This window comes from Zea mays, chromosome 4 (genome assembly GCF_902167145.1).
Source record: "Zea mays cultivar B73 chromosome 4, Zm-B73-REFERENCE-NAM-5.0, whole genome shotgun sequence".
Classification (NCBI taxonomy): Eukaryota; Viridiplantae; Streptophyta; class Magnoliopsida; order Poales; family Poaceae; genus Zea; species Zea mays.
Window position 1 is genome coordinate 67953578 of NC_050099.1, and position 18826 is coordinate 67972403.

Sequence of the window (18826 nt, forward strand, 5' to 3'; positions counted from 1 at the left end):
CGATTAACACCGCCTGCTACTCCATCAACCGGCTCTACCTTTACCGAATCCTCAAGAAGACATCATATGAACTCCTCACCGGCAAACAGCCCAATGTTTCATATTTTAGAGTCTTTGGTAGCAAATGTTTTATTCTTGTTAAAATAGGTAGAAAATCTAAATTTGCTCCCAAGGCTGTAGAAGGCTTTTTACTAGGATATGATTCAAACACAAGGGCATATAGAGTCTTCAACAAATCCACTGGATTAGTTGAGGTTTCTTGTGACATTGTGTTTGATGAGACTAATGGCTCCCAAGTGGAGCAAGTTGATATTGATGAGCTAGATGATGAAGAGGCTCCATGCATCGCACTAAGGAACATGTCCATTGAAGATGTGTGTCCTAAGGAATCCAAAGAGCCCACACAAGTTCAAGATCAACCGTCATCTTCCAATCAAACATCTCCACCAACTCAAGATGAGGATCAAGCTCAAAATGATGAAGATGAAGATCAAGAAGATGAGCCACCTCAAGAGGAGGACAATGATCAAGGGGAGATGAAGTTGATCAAGGCAAGGAAGATGATCAAGAAATTCAGGGTCAAAGACCGCCACACCCAAGAGTCCACCAAGCGATACAAAGAGATCACCCCGTGAACTCCATCCTCGGTGATATTCATAAGGGGGTAACCACTCGATCTCGTGTCGCACATTTTTGTGAACATTACTCTTTTGTGTCTTCTATTGAGCCATACAGGGTGGAAGATGCATTAAGAGATTCGGATTGGGTGTTGGCAATGCAAGAGGAAGTCAACAACTTCACGAGGAATGAGGTATGGAATCTTGTTCCACATCCTAACCAAAATGTTGTAGGAACCAAGTGGGTATTCCGCAACAAGCAAGATGAGCATGGTGTGGTGACAACGAACAAAGCCTGACTTGTAGCCAAAGGATATTCACAAGTCGAAGGTTTGGATTTCGGTGAAACCTATGCACCCGTAGCTAGGCTTCAATAAATTCGCATATTACTTGCCTATGCTACTTACCATGGCTTTAAGCTTTACCAAATGGACGTGAAAAGTGTCTTCCTCAATGGACCAATCAAGGAAGAGGTCTATGTTGAGCAACCTCCCGGCTTTGAAGATAGTGAGTACCCTAACCATGTGTACAAACTCTCTAAGGCGCTTTATGGGCTCAAGCAAGCCCCAAGAGCATGGTATGAATGCCTAAGAGATTTCCTTATCACTAATGGTTTCAAAGTCGGAAGAGCCGATCCTACTCTCTTTACTAAAACTATTGCAAATGATTTGTTTGTATGCCAAATTTACGTTGATGACATCATATTTGGGTCTACTAACAAATCTACTTGTGAAGAGTTTAGTAGGATAATGATTCAAAAATTAGACATGTCTATGATGGGGGAGTTGAAGTACTTCTTAGGATTTCAAGTGAAGCAACTCCAAGAAGGCACCTTCATCAGCCAAACCAAGTACATTCAAGATATACTTACCAAGTTTGGAATGAAGGATGCCAAGCCCATCAAGACACCCATGGGAACCAATGGGCATCTCGACCTCGACACGGGAGGTAAATCCGTAGATCAAAAGGTATACCGGTCGATGATAGGATCTCTACTCTATTTATGTGCATCTCGACCGGATATTATGCTTTCCGTATGCATGTGTGCAAGGTTCCAAGCCGATCCTAAGGAAGTTCACTTAGGGACGTGAAAAAAAATATTGAGATATTTAGTTTATACACCTAAGTTTGGTCTTTGGTACCCCAAGGGATCCACCTTTGATTTAATAGGCTATTCAGATGCTGATTGGGCCGGGTGTAAAATTGATAGAAAGAGCACATCAGGGACTTGTCAGTTTCTGGGGAGATCCCTAGTGTCTTGGGCTTCAAAGAAGCATAACTCAGTAGCTCTTTCTACCGCCGAAGCCGAGTATATTGTCGTAGGCAATTGTTGCGCGCAATTGCTTTGGATGAGGCAAACCCTTAGGGACTATGGCTACAGATTGAGCAAAGTCCCTCTCCTATGTGATAATGAGAGTGCAATCCGCATGGCGGATAACCCTGTTGAACACAGCCGCACTAAGCACATAGCCATTCGGTATCACTTTTTGAGGGATCGCCAACAAAGGGGGGATATCGAGATTGCCTATGTTAGCACCAAAGAACAACTAGCCAATATCTTTACCAAACCATTAGATGAGAAAACCTTTACCAAACTTAGGAATGAGCTAAACATTCTTGATTCTCGGAACTTTGATTAATACTTTGCACACATAGCTCATTTATATACCTTTGATCATATCTCTTTTATGCCTATGACTAATGTGTTTTCAAGAAAATTTCCACTAAGTCATAGATTGAAAGGGAAATGGAGTCTTCGGTGAAGACAAGGCTTCCACTCCAATCTATCGGTATTATTTACCCTTTGTCATCACTCCACACCTCTCTCCACTTTAGTATAATCTTCACTCTTATTACTCATACCAATGGGGAGAAAGTAATGAGGGCTCTCAAAAGATTCCGTTTTTGGCGATTAATGCCAAAGGGGGAGAAATATAGCCCAAAGCAAAAGGACCACACCACCACCAATTTCAAAAAGTTTTTAAAGAAGTTTTCAATTGGTATCTTATTTTTGATATATTTCAAATTGGTATGACCACTTTCAAAATTGGTATCTAAAACCCTCTTGAACACTAAGAGGAGAATTTTTATTGAGGGGGAATTTTGTTCAAGTCAAAGGAAAAGCATTTGAAATAGGGAGAGAAAATTTCAAATCTTGAAAATGCTTCTCAAAATCTTATTCATGTACCTTTGACTATTTGCAAAACGGCTTTGAAAGATTTTGCAAAAGAATTTGCAAAAACAAACAAGTGGTGCAAGTGTGGTCCAAAATGTTAAAAGAAAGAAAGCAATCCATGCATATCTAGTGAAAGTATAAATTGGTTTAATTCCAAGCAACCTTTGCACTTGCCTTATGTAAACTAGTTCAATTCTGCACTTAAATATTTGCTTTGGTTTGTGTTGGCATCAATCACCAAAAAGGGGGAGATTGAAAGGGAAATAGGGTCAAACCTTTTCCTAATTGATTTTGGTGGTTGAAATGCCCAACACAAATAATTGGACTAACTAGTTTGCTCTAGATTATATGTTCTACAGGTGCCAAAGGTTCAACACAAACCAATAAAAAGATCTAAGTTAGGGTTCAAAATAAAGGAGCAAAAGAAACCGAAGAGAACCCTGGTCTGGTGCACCGGACAGTGTCCGGTGCCCCAGGGACCATACAAGCTGAACTCTTCACCTTTGGGTTTCTGGAAAGCCACTCCGCTATAATTCACCGGACTGTCCGGTGGGTCACCGGACTGTCCGGTGCACCAAGCGGAGCAACAGCTAACAGTGCAACGGTCGTATGCAAAAGCGTGAACAGTGCGTGAACAGTGCGCGCAGAAGTCAGAGCAGGCATCAGAGACGCACCGGACACTGAACAGTAGTTGTCCGATGTGGCACCGGACTGTCCGGTGCCCCAAGCTGTCAGAGCTCCAACGGTCGAAACCGTCAGAACCCTAACGGTTGGGTGACGTGGCTGGCGTACCGGACTGTCCGGTGCGCCCATCGACAGACAGCCTCCCCAACGGTTGGTTTGGTGGTTGGGGCTATAAATACCCCCGAACCACCACCACTCCAAGCATCCAAGTTTCCAGCATATTGCATTCAATACAAGAGCTCTAGACTTTACTCCAAGACACAAACAAGAGATCAAATCCTCTCCAAAGTCCAAAACCACTCCAAACTCTTAGTGACTTGTGAGAGAGAGATTTTCGTGTTCATTTGAGTTCTTGTCGCTTGGATCGCTTTCTTCTTCCTCTTTCTTGTTCTCAAGACACTTGTAATCAAAGCAAGAGACACCAAGTTGTGGTGGTCCTTGTGAGAGGTCTAAGTGACCCGTTTGATTAAGGAGAAAGCTCACTCGGTCTAGGTGACCGTTTGAGAGAGGGAAAGGGTTGAAAGAGACCAGGTCTTTGTGACCACCTCAACGGGAACTAGGTTCATTGGAACCGAACCTCGTTAAAACAAATCACTGTGTTATCCGCTCTATTTTCTTTGGTTTGTTTTTACCCTCTCTTTCGGACTCGGTTTTATTTCTAACGCTAACATCGGCTTGTAGTTGTGCTTAAAGTTTGTAAATTTCAGTTTCCGCCTATTCAGCCCCCCTCTAGGCGACTTTTAAGCTGCTCGCTTTTCCCGCGCCCGATGTCCTCAAACGCTGGGGATAGCTCGGAACGGAGATGTCGGGTTTTCCTTGGGATAAGCAAAGTCTATTCACTATTAGTTAGGAGATAAGCTGGAAGAGTGTGATCAGCATGTGCGCAGGGAGTGCCCAATGGTCGTGTATATAAGGCCTAGGGGGCTCCCCCATCATTTTCATCTCATTAGCACCTCTCCACTCAGGAGACACCACTTGTAAAACACCCTACACATACAAAGTCATCCCAGGAAGTAGGGTATGACGCTCTTCAAGCGACCCGAACCTGCTGAAAATCGCCTAACTCTCTCTTCCTCGTGCCGCCGGCACGAACCATTGAGTTACAATCTACCACATCGTCCTACCCAAAAGCACCACGAGGGTACCCTGGGTGTGCGGTCGGACACTAAACACCGACACGATGTCAGCTCCATCAGCAGTAGCATCAGCACTGACTTGGTTGACCCTGGCAATGTTGAATCCCTTGCCAGAACCTAGAGTTGGTTGCTTGCCTTGGACATTGCTGCGAGCGGGTGTGTTGGGAATCCTCTTCGGACAAGCATTAGCGTAGTCCCCAACCTCACCACACTTGAAGCAAGTGGTGACTGTACCCTGTCCTACAGGTCTTGCCATGGTGCCAGTGGGGGTAGCCTCACGAGTGTGTGGAGTCTGTGGAGTCCCCTGTGGTGCATACTAAGCTGGGCACTGTCCTCCTCTTGGACAAGCTGGTGTACCCTAGGGTGGAACATAGCGGGGACGGATGCTACTGTTCCCCTGCCCCTGGGTGATAGCCTTCCTCTTCATCTCACCCAGCTGAACACGTTTGTGTTCAATAGCGATAGACTTATCCAGAAGCCTCTAGAAAGATGTGAAGGTGTGAGCAACCAGCTTATACTGAAGTGGTCCAACCAGTCCCTCCATGAAATGCTCCTGCTTCCTTTCATCATCAGCAACCTCATCTGAAGCATACCTCGACAACTGAATAAATTTGTCACGATATTCACTGACTGACATGTTGCCTTGATTTAGTGATAGGAATTCCTTCTTCTTGATTTTCATCAGGCCAGCAGGAATATAGTAGTTTCTGAACTGTGTAGCAAATTCTGCCCAGGTGATATTATTGGCAACATCATGGGTAGCACGGGGCTAGTAAGACGACCAGAAGCATAGAGCACCTTCTCCCGATCAGAGCATTGAGCGATATTAAGCATCTTCTCCACTGATTTTAGCCAATCATCAGCATGTAAAGGATCTGGAGAGCTGGAGAATGTGGGCGGCTTGTGACTCATGAATTTCCGATGTTTGTCCCAGGGTGGAGCTAGTGGTGGTGGTGGAGGTAATGGTGGTTGTTGCTGCCTTTCCCATCTTTCTTGCCTCATTTCTTCTTGCATATCATGTCTTTCCTGATGCGTCTCCTGACGTTCTTGCCTCATCTGAGCTTGCATTTCTATCATAGTATTTGGCATTTGCTGCAGCATCTACATCTAAGCTGCAACCACTGGATCTGTCCCAACCGATGGAGGATTCAGTGGAGAACTCATCTCTGGTTGTGGTTGTCTAACAATCCTCCTGCTGTGGTGGTTGGCAGGTAGATCGATTCCACCTCCCTTCCTGATATTGACCATCTGGGTTAGAAACACATGGTAGGATAGAATTATAGATAAGACAAGTATTTGCGAGACATGATCTTTTGGGGGTTTTATTAGCTCAGTAGATTAGTGTGTCACTACTCATACTAATATATTACCTTATGGTGATACATGCTAGAATGCCCTGCTATACTATTTCAGTCAATCAAAGAAGCAAATCAGGCATTTACCATCAGAACAAACATCCAATCACTTCAGGTAGAGAAAATAATTTTAGTTTTGTCTTAGGTCTCCTATCTCTTTAAAGGGTCTTAAATGTAGGATTCCAAGGTGTGAAATCCTTCTTGTCTTTCTAGAGTAGAAAAGATAAGAACAGTCAGAGTAGAACAACAAAAGGTGAAACAGGATCAAGATAAGTATAGAAAGAATCAGAGTAAGGTAAGTAGGTAAGGGTTTTGTCCAGTTCTATCTAGGTTTCGTCCTTGAAAGGGAAAAGGACTTAATCATTTCCTATAATCGATTTTGGTGATTGACGACCAACGCAAACCACATGGACTAATTAGTTTGTCTAGATATCATTTATCACAGGTGCATAAGGTTCAACACAAACCAAGAAACAAACTCAGTTAGGGACACAATCAAAAATTGGAGCAAGATTGAGAGTGTGCTGCCAAGTGGCGCACCAGACACTGTCTGGTGCACCAGGCCAGGCAGCCAGCGAACCAGCCACTCTCGGGTGTCTTCTGGGCATGCTCCACTATAATTCACCGGACTGTTCGGTGAGCCAGCGGAGCAATGGCTCCCTGCGTGCCAACGGTCGACTGCTCAGATGAACAGTGGTGAACAGTGCCGCGCAGAAGTCAGAGATCACCGGACTGTCCGGTGCAGCAAAAAGACAAACGGCTCCAACGGTCAACAGGTCCAAACCCTAACGGATGCACTGACATGGCGCGCACTGGACAGTGAACAGTGATTGTCCGGTGTGCCCAGCGCCAGCAGACTTTGCCAACGACTAGGAAGTGGTTGGGGGCTATAACTACCCCAACCACCTCATTCAAAGCCATCCAAGTATTCTGAATTCAACATTCAATACAAGAGCAAAAGACTCCACTCCAAGACACATTCAATAGATCAAAATACTCTCCAAGTCCCAAAATCAACTCCACCATTTAGTGACTTGAGAGAGAGAGTTTTTGTGTTCATTTGCGCTCTTGTTGCTTGGATTGCCTTCTTCCTTTCTCATTCCAATTCTTAAGTGCTTTGTAAAGGTAGGCAAGAGACACCAAGTGTGTGGTGGTCCTTGCGGGGTCTTAGTGACCCGTGTGATTAAGAGAAGGCTCACTCGGTCTAAGTGACCGTTTGAGAGAGAGGGAAAGGGTTGAAATAGACCCGGCCTTTGTGGCCTCCTCAACGGGGATTAGGTTCTTTGGAACCAAACCTCGGTAAAACAAATCACCGTGTTCACTTGTGTTGATTTCCATTTGATTTGTTTGCCCTCTTTCCTCTCTCTAAGGTTTCCTTGCCAATATTGATTTGAGTTTGCTCCCAAACATTATTCGCATCATTTGAGCAACTCGTGGCAAGAGAAACAATATTTCACCTCGAATTTAATTCTAACGCTAACCCCCGGCCTTAATGTGTGTTTAAGTTTATAAATTTCAGGTTTCGCCTATTCACCCCCTCCCTCTAGGCGACTTTCAGTCCTATAGTCAACATTTCCTCTGATACCACTTCTGCCACACCCGGATTTAAGGGATAAAGCCAGCTGCATCTCATATGTGCACCAAAGAAGAATATCACATATAATGACAAAGTGTATAGAGATAAATGTCACAAATATCATTATTACATAGCAGAAGTCTTACAAAAATATATGAGAACAATAAAGCGAACTAAGTATTATTCCTTGGCGCTATCAAGCTGACTGGGAGAAGCCACCTAGATAAGCTCGTACTCCTTATTGTAAGGCTCCTCCTGGACCACCTGTTCTTCTCTTGTGGGGGGAGTTATATATCACAAGGGTGAACTCACAAAATATCATAGCTCAACAAGTTGTGGGGAATAATGTGCATGAACTCACCAAAGGTGGGAGCTCATGTGAAGTGTAAGACTGATCAATAAATAAGGGTTAAAGGTGAGCATTGCTTTTAATAAGTTGGTCAAGTTTTATTAGCAGTTACTAAATATAAGTAGATACTAAACCAGAGTAATAATAGATCAAAATTGATAATAAACCACAATGTGACGCAAATGACAAATTGAATTTAATTCCCTAAATTAATCATGCGAGAGTCCTGAGCTGCTCATGACCACGAGCACGACTAGTATACCAGTTTTACACTCATGCAGAGGTTGTACCCTTTACCCACAAGTCATGTTACCCATTTGCCACGGGGTTGTACGGACCCCATACACCTCTACCAAGGAAGAGAGGCAGGGTAACACTACGAGGCCTTTACAAAGTTCCACTAGCTTCAGAAAACCCGCTACAGTTTCTAGGGAGCGCAAATACAGGAATCCCCCGTCTGACCGCCATCACAGCAAAATCAACCCGAGAACCTCCCTACACCGCCAACTCCCATACTGCCCTTGCCCCTTTCGGGTAAGGTAGACCTCCACTAGCTTTCTTAATTAGTCATCCAAGGGCGTCCCATTCCACCCTTGTGGTGGCACATGTTTCTCAAGTTAAGCTCCATGTTCCAATTAACATAATAGTCTTATCATGAACAGAAATAGAACAATAATAATAAAGAATGACCATGTGTAATAGTTATCTCAACACCCAAAACCATTTATAGCAATAGCAAAGACTACCCAAAAGTTCAAGGGTAAACAAGGTGTAAAGATGACCAAACTAGGGTGACTTATTGGGTCCCATCAAAATTAAGCCTATGCATGTCAAAATGATTATATAGAACATTATTGGATAAATAAAAGTGGTCAAGGGCACAACTTGCCTTCAATGAGCTCCTGCTCAGCAACTTCTACCTGCTGAACACCTGGGTCCTCAATCACTTGCTCGTCTACTCGCCACAATACAAACAAACATGGTACAAGGGAAATTAATCATCACACCAAACAGAGAGACATAATGCATGGTAATATTCTATACATCGTAACAAGATCGTAGGTTCGAGAATCACTAAATTCAGAGTTACAGATTACAAGTTATGATATTACGAAGGTTTTATGTGTTTGGTACAAAAATAGCCAAGTGATTAATTTTAATATAGGTTTCATGCTAAAACAGAGTTATTAACTGATAAATAATATTAATACAAAGTTAATGCAACTGGATGGATTAAAAGGAGTTAAAATAAATTTTCTAGGAATTAAACAGGATTCTGGGATTAATTCTACACTAAGAATCATTTTCTAACTCAATTTCTCTGAGTTATTCGATGTTCGGACTACGCGTATTATTCCTGTGAAGTTCAGGGCCATTTTGTAAGTTCTCCCAGCACAGATTAACACTCCCTCTCTACTTGTTGTACTATGGGTTAATATGCCAGAAAGCCAGGGTCCCTTATGTAAGATGGCATGGTCAAAAGGGTATCAACCCCACCGAGTTGTCCGATCTGGGATGGTCGGCCCAGATTAGAAGCGTGCGCGATACATACCCGCAATCCCCCCTGGTCGCCAGATCCCGAATCAACGGTTGAGGGACGGTCACATCCCGACCGGATCAAAACCGCACATCACCGAAATGATGCTCCAGATAAAAAAAATCTGTCGTTCCTTGAGAATCCAAAGGTCGATCCCAATTCCCCCCTACCCTGGCCAAATTCCGGCGGCTACGCAGGGCACTACGGTGGCGCGCCATGGCCGACAAATCCGCACCGCCCTACGGTACACGGTTCTCTGGAGTATTGTACGCTAAACGAAATTGAGAAGGTGGCGGATCCGGATAGGGGGGTTCTTACAATGGTCCCAGTCGAGCCGCAGTCTGCCCACAGCGCACCGCGGATCCGTGACGGTGGTGAAGCACCGGGAGCGATTGTCTGCGCCTCATGCTCCTATCGTACCAAGTGAGGCCATGCACGCACACCGGAAATCATGCTGGAGCACCCTGGCCTACTATCGTGACCACACCGACGACGCGGATGCGACACCACGCGGCGGAACCTTCTCTTTCCCTCACTAGCCGATTTCTCGCTGCTCTGTGTCGTTGGGGAAAAGGAGGATGAAAGGAGGGGTTGGCCTTGATATATAGAAGGCAGGATGCAGCCGGATAGTGTCGAGCGGATCTCGGCCCGGTTGTTAGGTTGGCTAGGATCTCGGATGGGGCGGTTATGGCTGCGTGGTGTTCTGTTAGCGGGGAAGAAGGGGGAGCTCCAGCTGACAGGTGGGGTCGGCCTCACCCGACTGAGTCGTGAAGATCGTGTGGGTCACTGCTCCCGGGATCCGCTGGTAAGGCACGGATGCGAGGGAGGCGCAGTCGACGTGGGCCCCAATGCCAGCGACAAAAACACAGGAAGACCTAGCCATGCGCGCGAACGCGCGGAGTCTGGCTGACAGATGGGGGCTGTCTGTCGGCGCCACCCCACAGCGCCGGACCGAGTTGCGAGATTTGTCAAGTGGGCCGAAAACGGGGGATTGGGCCCAGGTGAGTGATTTTCTTTTTTTTCTTTTCTGTTTCTTTTTCCTTTCTTTTCTTTTCTTTTCACTTTTAAACCTCAATTTGAATTCAAATGTTGTTATAAAATTTATACCTAGGTTAGATGTACAAATTCAAATCTTAGGATGAAAAGAATATATTTATTTATATATTTATTTCCTTTATATTGTGTGGTATTTTCTTTATTTTTCTTTTCTATATGTTACTCCAAATTCTAATTTGGGCACTAATATATTTTTATTAATGGTACTATTATCAAATGCACAAACACATAAACTCCAGCATGATGTATAGGCTATTTATATGTCATTTGTTAATTATTCACTTTAAATGAGGTTGTTCACATGTTATAATAAATAGAGGGAAAACATATAAGGGAATTAACTCCTTTCTTATGATTTACAAATTGAGTATTACAGAGTCCTAATTCAATCCCCTCTTAGACATTTGTGTTCCTTTCAGGGACCTTGAGGAAAACAAGTTGTGGTTGTAACTAGGAGAGTATATATAATGCTACTCACTACAAAGATGATAAAGTACTCTCTAGTCCCAAGATGCCTTTTGATTTAACGTGTTCAAATGCTTAAGGTTGTCTCCAGCAGCTGTTGGGGCTTGTTCTCAAATGCTATGAATTAAGAACAAGGCAACACAAAATGTTAAAGGTTAATGCCCTTCGTCCTTCGAAGCATTATTTCCCTTAGGATATAATGATCTTCAGACGAAGGTCATGAAGAACATACCTTCTTCATCGCGGTATATGTTAATAAAAGAAGAAGCATATGAAATATAAGAGACAACATGAACAATCATATAACATTATTAACTCATCTTCTTTATATTATCATGGAAAAACATAAACAATATTGAATTACATTTGTACCTTCGGCTTGACAGAGGGTGAAATTACAAGCGTGACGCACAAGCGAGTACAAGTCAGCGTGAATAGTACGGGGGTACTGTTCATCTATTTATAGGCACAGGGCGCAGCCTGTGTAAATTTACATTCATTGCTTTTATATTTACTATTGACTTTTGGATAAACCAACGGGGACTAGATTGTCTTTTCCCCTTTAAGTTGGTTCCTTTTTCCGCCACTTAGCCGAAGCTTCCTTGCGTGTAGCTTCGGAGCAATCATCAGCCTTCGTCTCAACCATGCTTTTCACATCGCGTATGGTTTTAACCCGAGTCCGAAGGTACCTGTTCATATGTCACACTTGGAAAACATTGTTAAATCATGTTTTTGAGGACCTTCGGAAGACGAAGGCCCCCAACAGTAACCCCTTGCAGTATTAATTTGTTAAGATAGCGAATTCAGACTGTGACATGGACAAAGGCCTTAAGACGAAGGTCCGAAAAAACACATTCCCTTTGCTAGAATAGCAATAATCAATGACAGATGGGGCCCTCCACTTTGCAGCGCGCTGGGCATATAAATAAGAACTCACACCAGCTGCATTTGATACGCTGTTTATGCCATTTGGATTATTTTCTCAATTTTATAGCTCTTGCTAACTAGCACTTGCTAGATTTTCAAGCTCTCTGAGCTTCGGTTCAAAAGACGTGTTTTCACCATGTCTGGAGAAAAAATGTCTCCGAAAAAGAAGGTTGCTGCGGAGACGAAGCTAACTGAAGAGGCAAAGCTGTTTGAGGAGAAGAAGGTTGTGGATCCTTATATTGCTGGATTTGTTGAGTCGATGGCAAAAACAAACACAGAGAAAATTACTAAAGAGATACTGGAAGGCTTATCTGAAGATACTGGTGACAGCGATAGCTATGATGTGGAAAGTGGGGACGAAGATTCTAAGGAAGGTACTTTCGGGATATGCCTATCTTGAAAATCGACCAAGTCATTCAATCTTTGGAAAATCGACCATCAAACAGAGTCATCTTGAAAACATGAGAGGAAGGTACTTTCAAGATATGTGGAACCTGGAGGCCAAGTCATTCAATCTTCAGAAAATCGACCATCAAACAGAGTCGTCTTGAAAACATGAGAGGAAGGTACTTTCGGGATATGTCTATTGTGAGGGCTGGCGGAGACAACAACGTCTCTGCCCCTGAGGAGAACGAAGTTGTGATTTACCGAAGCTTCTTCAAGGCTGGACTTCGGTTCCCTTTGAGTAAGTTTGTAGTTGAAGTGCTGAAGACCTACCAAATCTTCCTTCATCAGATCACCCCCAAAGCCATAATAAGGATGGGGATTTTTGTCTGGACAGTAAGGAGTCAAGGGCTAGAGCCAAGCGCAAAATGTTTCTGCAGTATGCATGAGCTTCTATATGAGACAAAGGCAATGGGCAAAGAACAGTACCACAACAACTTTGGTTGTTACGATTTTATCGCTCGCCCCAACGCAAGCCACCCGTGCCAACATTTCGGAAGAGATGGCCCAGAGCCTGGATGGAAGAATGGTTTTACGTGAAAAATGATTTGAAAGCGAGGGAAGACATTAAGGAAGTCATCATGCGCCCCATTTGGTCCCGCTTCGGCCTCCGAAGGCCGAAGATAGAAATTGATGAGACAATTGAAGCGTGTCAGAGGGCCTTCAGCACTGTTTGCTCCTTTATTGGGACAAGGGATTTAATTCAAGAACATATAGCCTTCAGGGTATGGCCGCTTATAGACAGCTGGGAAATGCCGAAGGAGACCACCACCGATTCTAGCGAAGGTGGACTGGTCCGACTGAAGTATACCTTCAGATTCAGGGAGAAGTTTGATGAGCCAGACGACGACTGGCTGAAGTGTATCAAAGCTACAAGTGATGAACTGCTTGGAGCATATTCCAAGGCAGAAGATAACGCAATGTCCGCAGCCTTCAGAGGTCGGGGAAAGAAGAGACTAAACAGGGTTTTTGACGCCATCGGCTTCGTCTACCCCGATTACCGGTACCCGCTGCGGGGGCAGGGGAAAAAGAGGAAAACTACTGCTTCGGCCACCCTAGATGAACCTATGTCGAAGGGCAAAAAGGTGAAGGTTCTTACGCACCGGCCGCGTTACATTGAACCGGCCGTGGTACCTGAGTTTGGCGAAGAGGCCTCTTCGGCTGCCAAAACAAAAGAAAATGTTCCTCCTGTGCAGAGGACTGAAGAGCCGACTATAATGCCGAAGTTACCTTCAGTTGAGCTAGTTGAGACAAAGGCTGATAAGGATAAGGCTGAAGGGTCAAAAATTAAAGAAATAACAAAAATGCCAGAGATTTTGAGCCCTTCAACAGAGGTAACAGTGCCGAAGGCACAAAAGGGTTCTGCCGCAACTCCTAAGAGGAGAAGGATGGAAAATGTGCTAGATGTTGTGTTGGAAACAACAAAAACCCTGAGTCCTGCTCCTACAAGAAAAATTGCCAAAGCTTCCAAGGCGCAACCCGAAGCTGAAACGAAGCAGGCACAAGTCGAAGCTGCAACAATTCAAGCTGAAACCGACGCTGGGCCTTCAGTGCCCACTGAGACAGAGCCTATCGTAGTTGAAGAAAAGTTGACAGAGCAAATTGTGTCTGAAAAGGTTGAAACTCCTGCTCCCGAAGCCTCAAAAGAAAGCACTGATTACATCATTCGTCATGCTTCGGGAAAGGAACTATCGGAGAGGAAATCTCCGGCCGGGTGGCGGAGTGCACCCACCCTAAATCCTAAGATGAGGAGGGGCCTAAGCATTTTGCTCGTTAGTTGGAAAATGGGAAGAACACAAGAACACACAAGGATTTAGAGTGGTTCGGGCCACCAGAGCGTAATACCCTACTCCACTGTGTGACGTATTGCTTGAGAATTTGAGTTGTCTAGAATCACTTGGGTCTAAGTGAGCCTATCTTGTAACGTCGCATGCCTCCCCTTTTATAGCTAAAGGGGGGCATGTACAAGAGTGCTGAGCCCCGACATGTGGGCCCAGGAACATAGCGGATGTAGCCACTGATATCTCCTGCTGGGGCAATCTTCTTGCGCCCTGACATCCAAGATCTCGTATAGTCTCGACGTGCAGGGGAAGCTTCTCGCACAAGGGATGAGTACAGTGCACCGCACAGCACGGGCGTACTGTTTCGGCAACGGACTGGACAGGTGCACCGTCTGCAAGGTGGCCCTGGCGCCGTCTGCCAGTGGAATGGACAGGACGCAATAAATGTCGTGGGGGCACATTGCCCGTCAGAAGGGCGGACAGGCGACACGTCCTCTCCGTAATAAATGCGGAGATCACGTGGCCCAGAGCCCTTACGTCATGCACCGCCCGCCGGCCTACGTCACGGACAATAAGCCATGTGGCAGTATTAGACCCTTGGCCGAGTGGGGAGTGGAGGTGCTCCGGATAGAGCCTGGACACGCGTCAATAATGGACCCATGCCAAGGTCACGGCACATCCCCTCCCGGGTCCTTGCTATGGGTGGTCCGGAGCTCACTTGGTGGGGTCCGAACCCTATCCAATGGCTCCGGGCTGCTTTACTTCGGGTGTCCAGGTTGTGCGTACAAGGTGTTCCATGCCTTATGGGTCCGATGACGTTGCCTCCGGGAACGCCACCTTAACTGCTCACGAGATACCCCTAGGGTTGTTCTCTGTGCGGTTAAGGGTAGCTGCGCAGGCATCATGCCTTTATTCCGTGGTAAGGGGTACCCCTAATCCAGGGTACCGATAGGAACTTTCTCAAGAAGAAAAGCTAGAAGCACAACACTGAGAGCACCTAGAGGGGGGTGAATAGGTGATCCTGTGAAACTTAAACTTATAGCCACAAAAACTTGTTAAGTGTTAGCACAATAATCGCCAAGTGGCTAGAGAGGAGTCTCAACAAAACACAATACCACAAGAGATCAAACACAGAGATGACACAGTGGTTTATCCCGTGGTTCGGCCAAGACCAACGCTTGCCTACTCCACGTTGTGGCGTCCCAACGGACGAGGGTTGCAATCAACCCCTCTCAAGCGGTCCAAAGACCCACTTGAATACCACGGTGTTTTGCTTACTTTTTCTCAATCCCGTTTGCGAGGAATCTCCACAACTTGGAGCCTCTCACCCTTACAATTGAAGTTCACAAAGAAACACAGAGCAAGGGTGGGAATGAGCAACGCACACAAGACTTCAAAAGATCAGAGCAACAACACGCACACAAGCAGCAACACGAGCTCGCAACACAACTCAAAGAGTTCACAACTCCACAGGAGCTCTATATGCTATCACAATGAAACGAATGCGTGAGATCGATGTCTTGGTGCTTAGGAATGTTGTAGGAATGCTTGGTGTACTCCTCCATGCACCTAGGGGTCCCTTTTATAGCCCCAAGGCAGCTAGGAGCCGTTGAGAACAAATCTGGAAGGCCATCCTTGCCTTCTGTCGTCGGGCGCACCGGACAGTCCGGTGCACACCGGACACTGTCCGGTGCCCGATTTCTTTCCTTAACAGGCGCAGCCGACCGTTGCCGACCGTTGCAGGTCTGGCGCACCGGACAGTCCGGTGCACACCGGATAGTCCGGTGCCTCCTTCCGACCGTTGGCCAGACCACGTGTCGCGCGCAGATTCCGCGGCCGACCGTTGGCTCACCGGACAGTCCGGTGCACACCGGACAGTCCGGTGAATTTTAGCCGTACGCCGTCGGTGAATTCCCGAGAGCGGCATCTTTAGGTCGAGGCAGCCTGGCGCACCGGACACTGTCCGGTGCACCACCGGACAGTCCGGTGCCCCAGACCGAAACAGCCTGTTGGCTGTACACAGCCAACATTCTCCTTTTCTTCTTCTCTCTGTTTCTAACACTTAGACAAATATATTAGTACACAAAACCAATGTACTAAGGCTTAGAAACATACCTTTACTTGTGATTTGCACTTTGTTCATCCATGGGCATAGATTCACATTTAAGCACTTGTGTTGGCACTCAATCACCAAAATACTTAGAAATGGCCCAAAGGCACATTTCCCTTTCAAACACTATGCCCAAAAATTGAAATACCCGAAGGGGGCATTAGTGTTTAATGGCAGTGGAGAAGAAGATTTTTTGTACTGTCTCCTAGATAATAAAGAAATATCCGTTTGTCGGGAGATAGGAGAAGCATCGGATTCCCGAAGCTGGAAGATGGCCTTTCAATCTTATCGAAGGATGAGCTTGCTGACAGCATAACGTATAATAGCATAAAGGTATAAAAGTTACATTTTAATTTAAAAAAGGGGTATTTTATTTGTCATACTTACTCTTTCCTCCACCTGCAGGGCCTGATTCTTAGTAATGCCCTCAAGGCACAGAAAAACATTGAAGATGAAGGATATACGATGGCTCTGAACAACCTTCGTTCAGAGGTAATTGAATTAAGAAACGAAGGTCTTGAAAAAGACAAAATCTTGATTTCATTGGTAAACAAAGTGAAATAAGATGAAGCTAGTTTCAAGGCTCAAGCCGAAATCCAAAAAGAATGAAATTGAAGACCTTCGGAAACAGTTGGCAGAAGCGAAAGAAAAATGTGCACTCGCAGAAGCTAACCAAGAGATTAGCGAATATTGGAAAAACCATTTAGAGAAAACTGCTGAAAAACTTCGCGCATCCAAGGAAAGATGCTTTGAAAAATCCTTGGGCTGCGTGGAGAAAATAAAAGCTAGCTTCGCCAACGTGGGCGCCTATTCTACCGAAGAGAATTTCATATGAGATGACCCTGAAGGTGTTATCGAATGGATAAGTGGGGAGGCCGAGAGCTTCGAAGAAATCTTAAGTGATCGCGGGGATGTCTGTGCATTTTCCGGTGCGTGTGGGATTTCAGCTATCTTGGAGAATGTGGGATGCGATCACATCAAGACCATGGCCCAGGCCGAAGCTGCCTTCCCCGCAGATGTCACGAAGGATCCTTCAGCTGAAGCAACCTTGATGGGCGGAAAGTTCTATAATGATGTCTGGGTGAATGGTGGCCGAGAGATGGCTCATGAAATTATGAAGAAAAGTGAAAAAGACATCCATGACGCCCGAGCAGAAGCAAGGCGAGCTGAAGAAGCTGTAGAGCAAGAAAACGTATAGGTAATGGCTTTTGATGTTCAGCTTCAGAATTTGTTTTTGTGGCTTCGGACTGATTGATTTTTCCACTGCAGCTGAATTATCTCCGCCACCAGAACCGTTCGATCCCCTGGCCGATCCAAAAACGAAGGAAGCACTGGAGGTCATTAATATGGCTGAATCTATTGTTGACGAAGTCATCAACAAATTGCTAAATGAAGTTGCGGAGAAGATCCTGAAAGAAGACTAACGCTTATTATAAAAAAAAATTTAGATGGTCGATGTAGCTTTGTTGTAACAAGACTATAATATTTGATGTGTATATCTTTGAATCTAATATGTAAATTATTCGTAATTCACTTCTTTGTGATGCATGAAACTTTATATACATACCGTTTTTGAGCCTTCGGCGAAAAAACACCTTCCCTTCTTTTCATGTTTTGTAAAGAAAAAGATCTGTGGTTCATGAAAATACTCATGCTTCATAAAAACATCCATGCTTCGTAAAAATATCCATGCTTCGTAGAAATATCCATGCTTCATGAACAAGGGATCCCTTCTTTTGCAACAGAGCTGATGAAGTTGTATTTCTTAGCTTACTTTGTGCCTTAGCACATTTTCATTTTTATAAAGCATTCTTCGAAGATCGACTTCGTATCCGATTCATGTCATTGATGTGATATGATGTATGATGTGATGTTATGCGGAATGATGTGATGATATGATGCAAAATGATGCTGATGCCGAAAGCACACACTCACATTCCCACACTGGAACACAATCTCTGCATTCCCTTAGGAATGACTGAAATCTCTTTGCCATTTATTTTTCGGCTTCACCGCTTATTTTTCGGTGTAAGTTCTGCATCCCCTTAGGAACGTCTTTTGAACTTCTTCACCTTCTATTTCGGCGGTATAAGTTCTGCATCCCCTTAGGAACGTCTTTTGAACTTCTTCGCCTTATATTTCGGCGGTATTTGGCTCTGCATTCCCTTTGGAACGACTTTTGAGCAGAAAACTTACACTGCGCTCCCTTAGGAACGACTTTTTGTAGCTTCGGCAAAACTTACGCTGCGCTCCCTTAGGAACGGCTTTTGTAGTTTCGGCAATTTTTAGCTCTGCATTCCCTTAGGAACGACTTTTGAGCTTCGACAATTTTTAAGCTTCGTAAGTCTGTGAAGAAGATATAGTTCATTCTGATAGAAGCGAAACTATTACAAGGAATTAAAACTAGATTTATATTGCTTGTTCCTTATTGAAAAACAAAATGACATAGAACATAAAAGTATTTCAGGGGTAGGATATCGCTCAATAAATGTGCTTTGATTCTGGCACAGTACTATTGACTGTGCGAGCTTCGGATTCCTCCCTAAATTCTCGTTGTTGTTAGGTGTGCTGGCGCCCTTCTGGCTGCTGGCTTCGGGAATAGGTCGCTTGTAG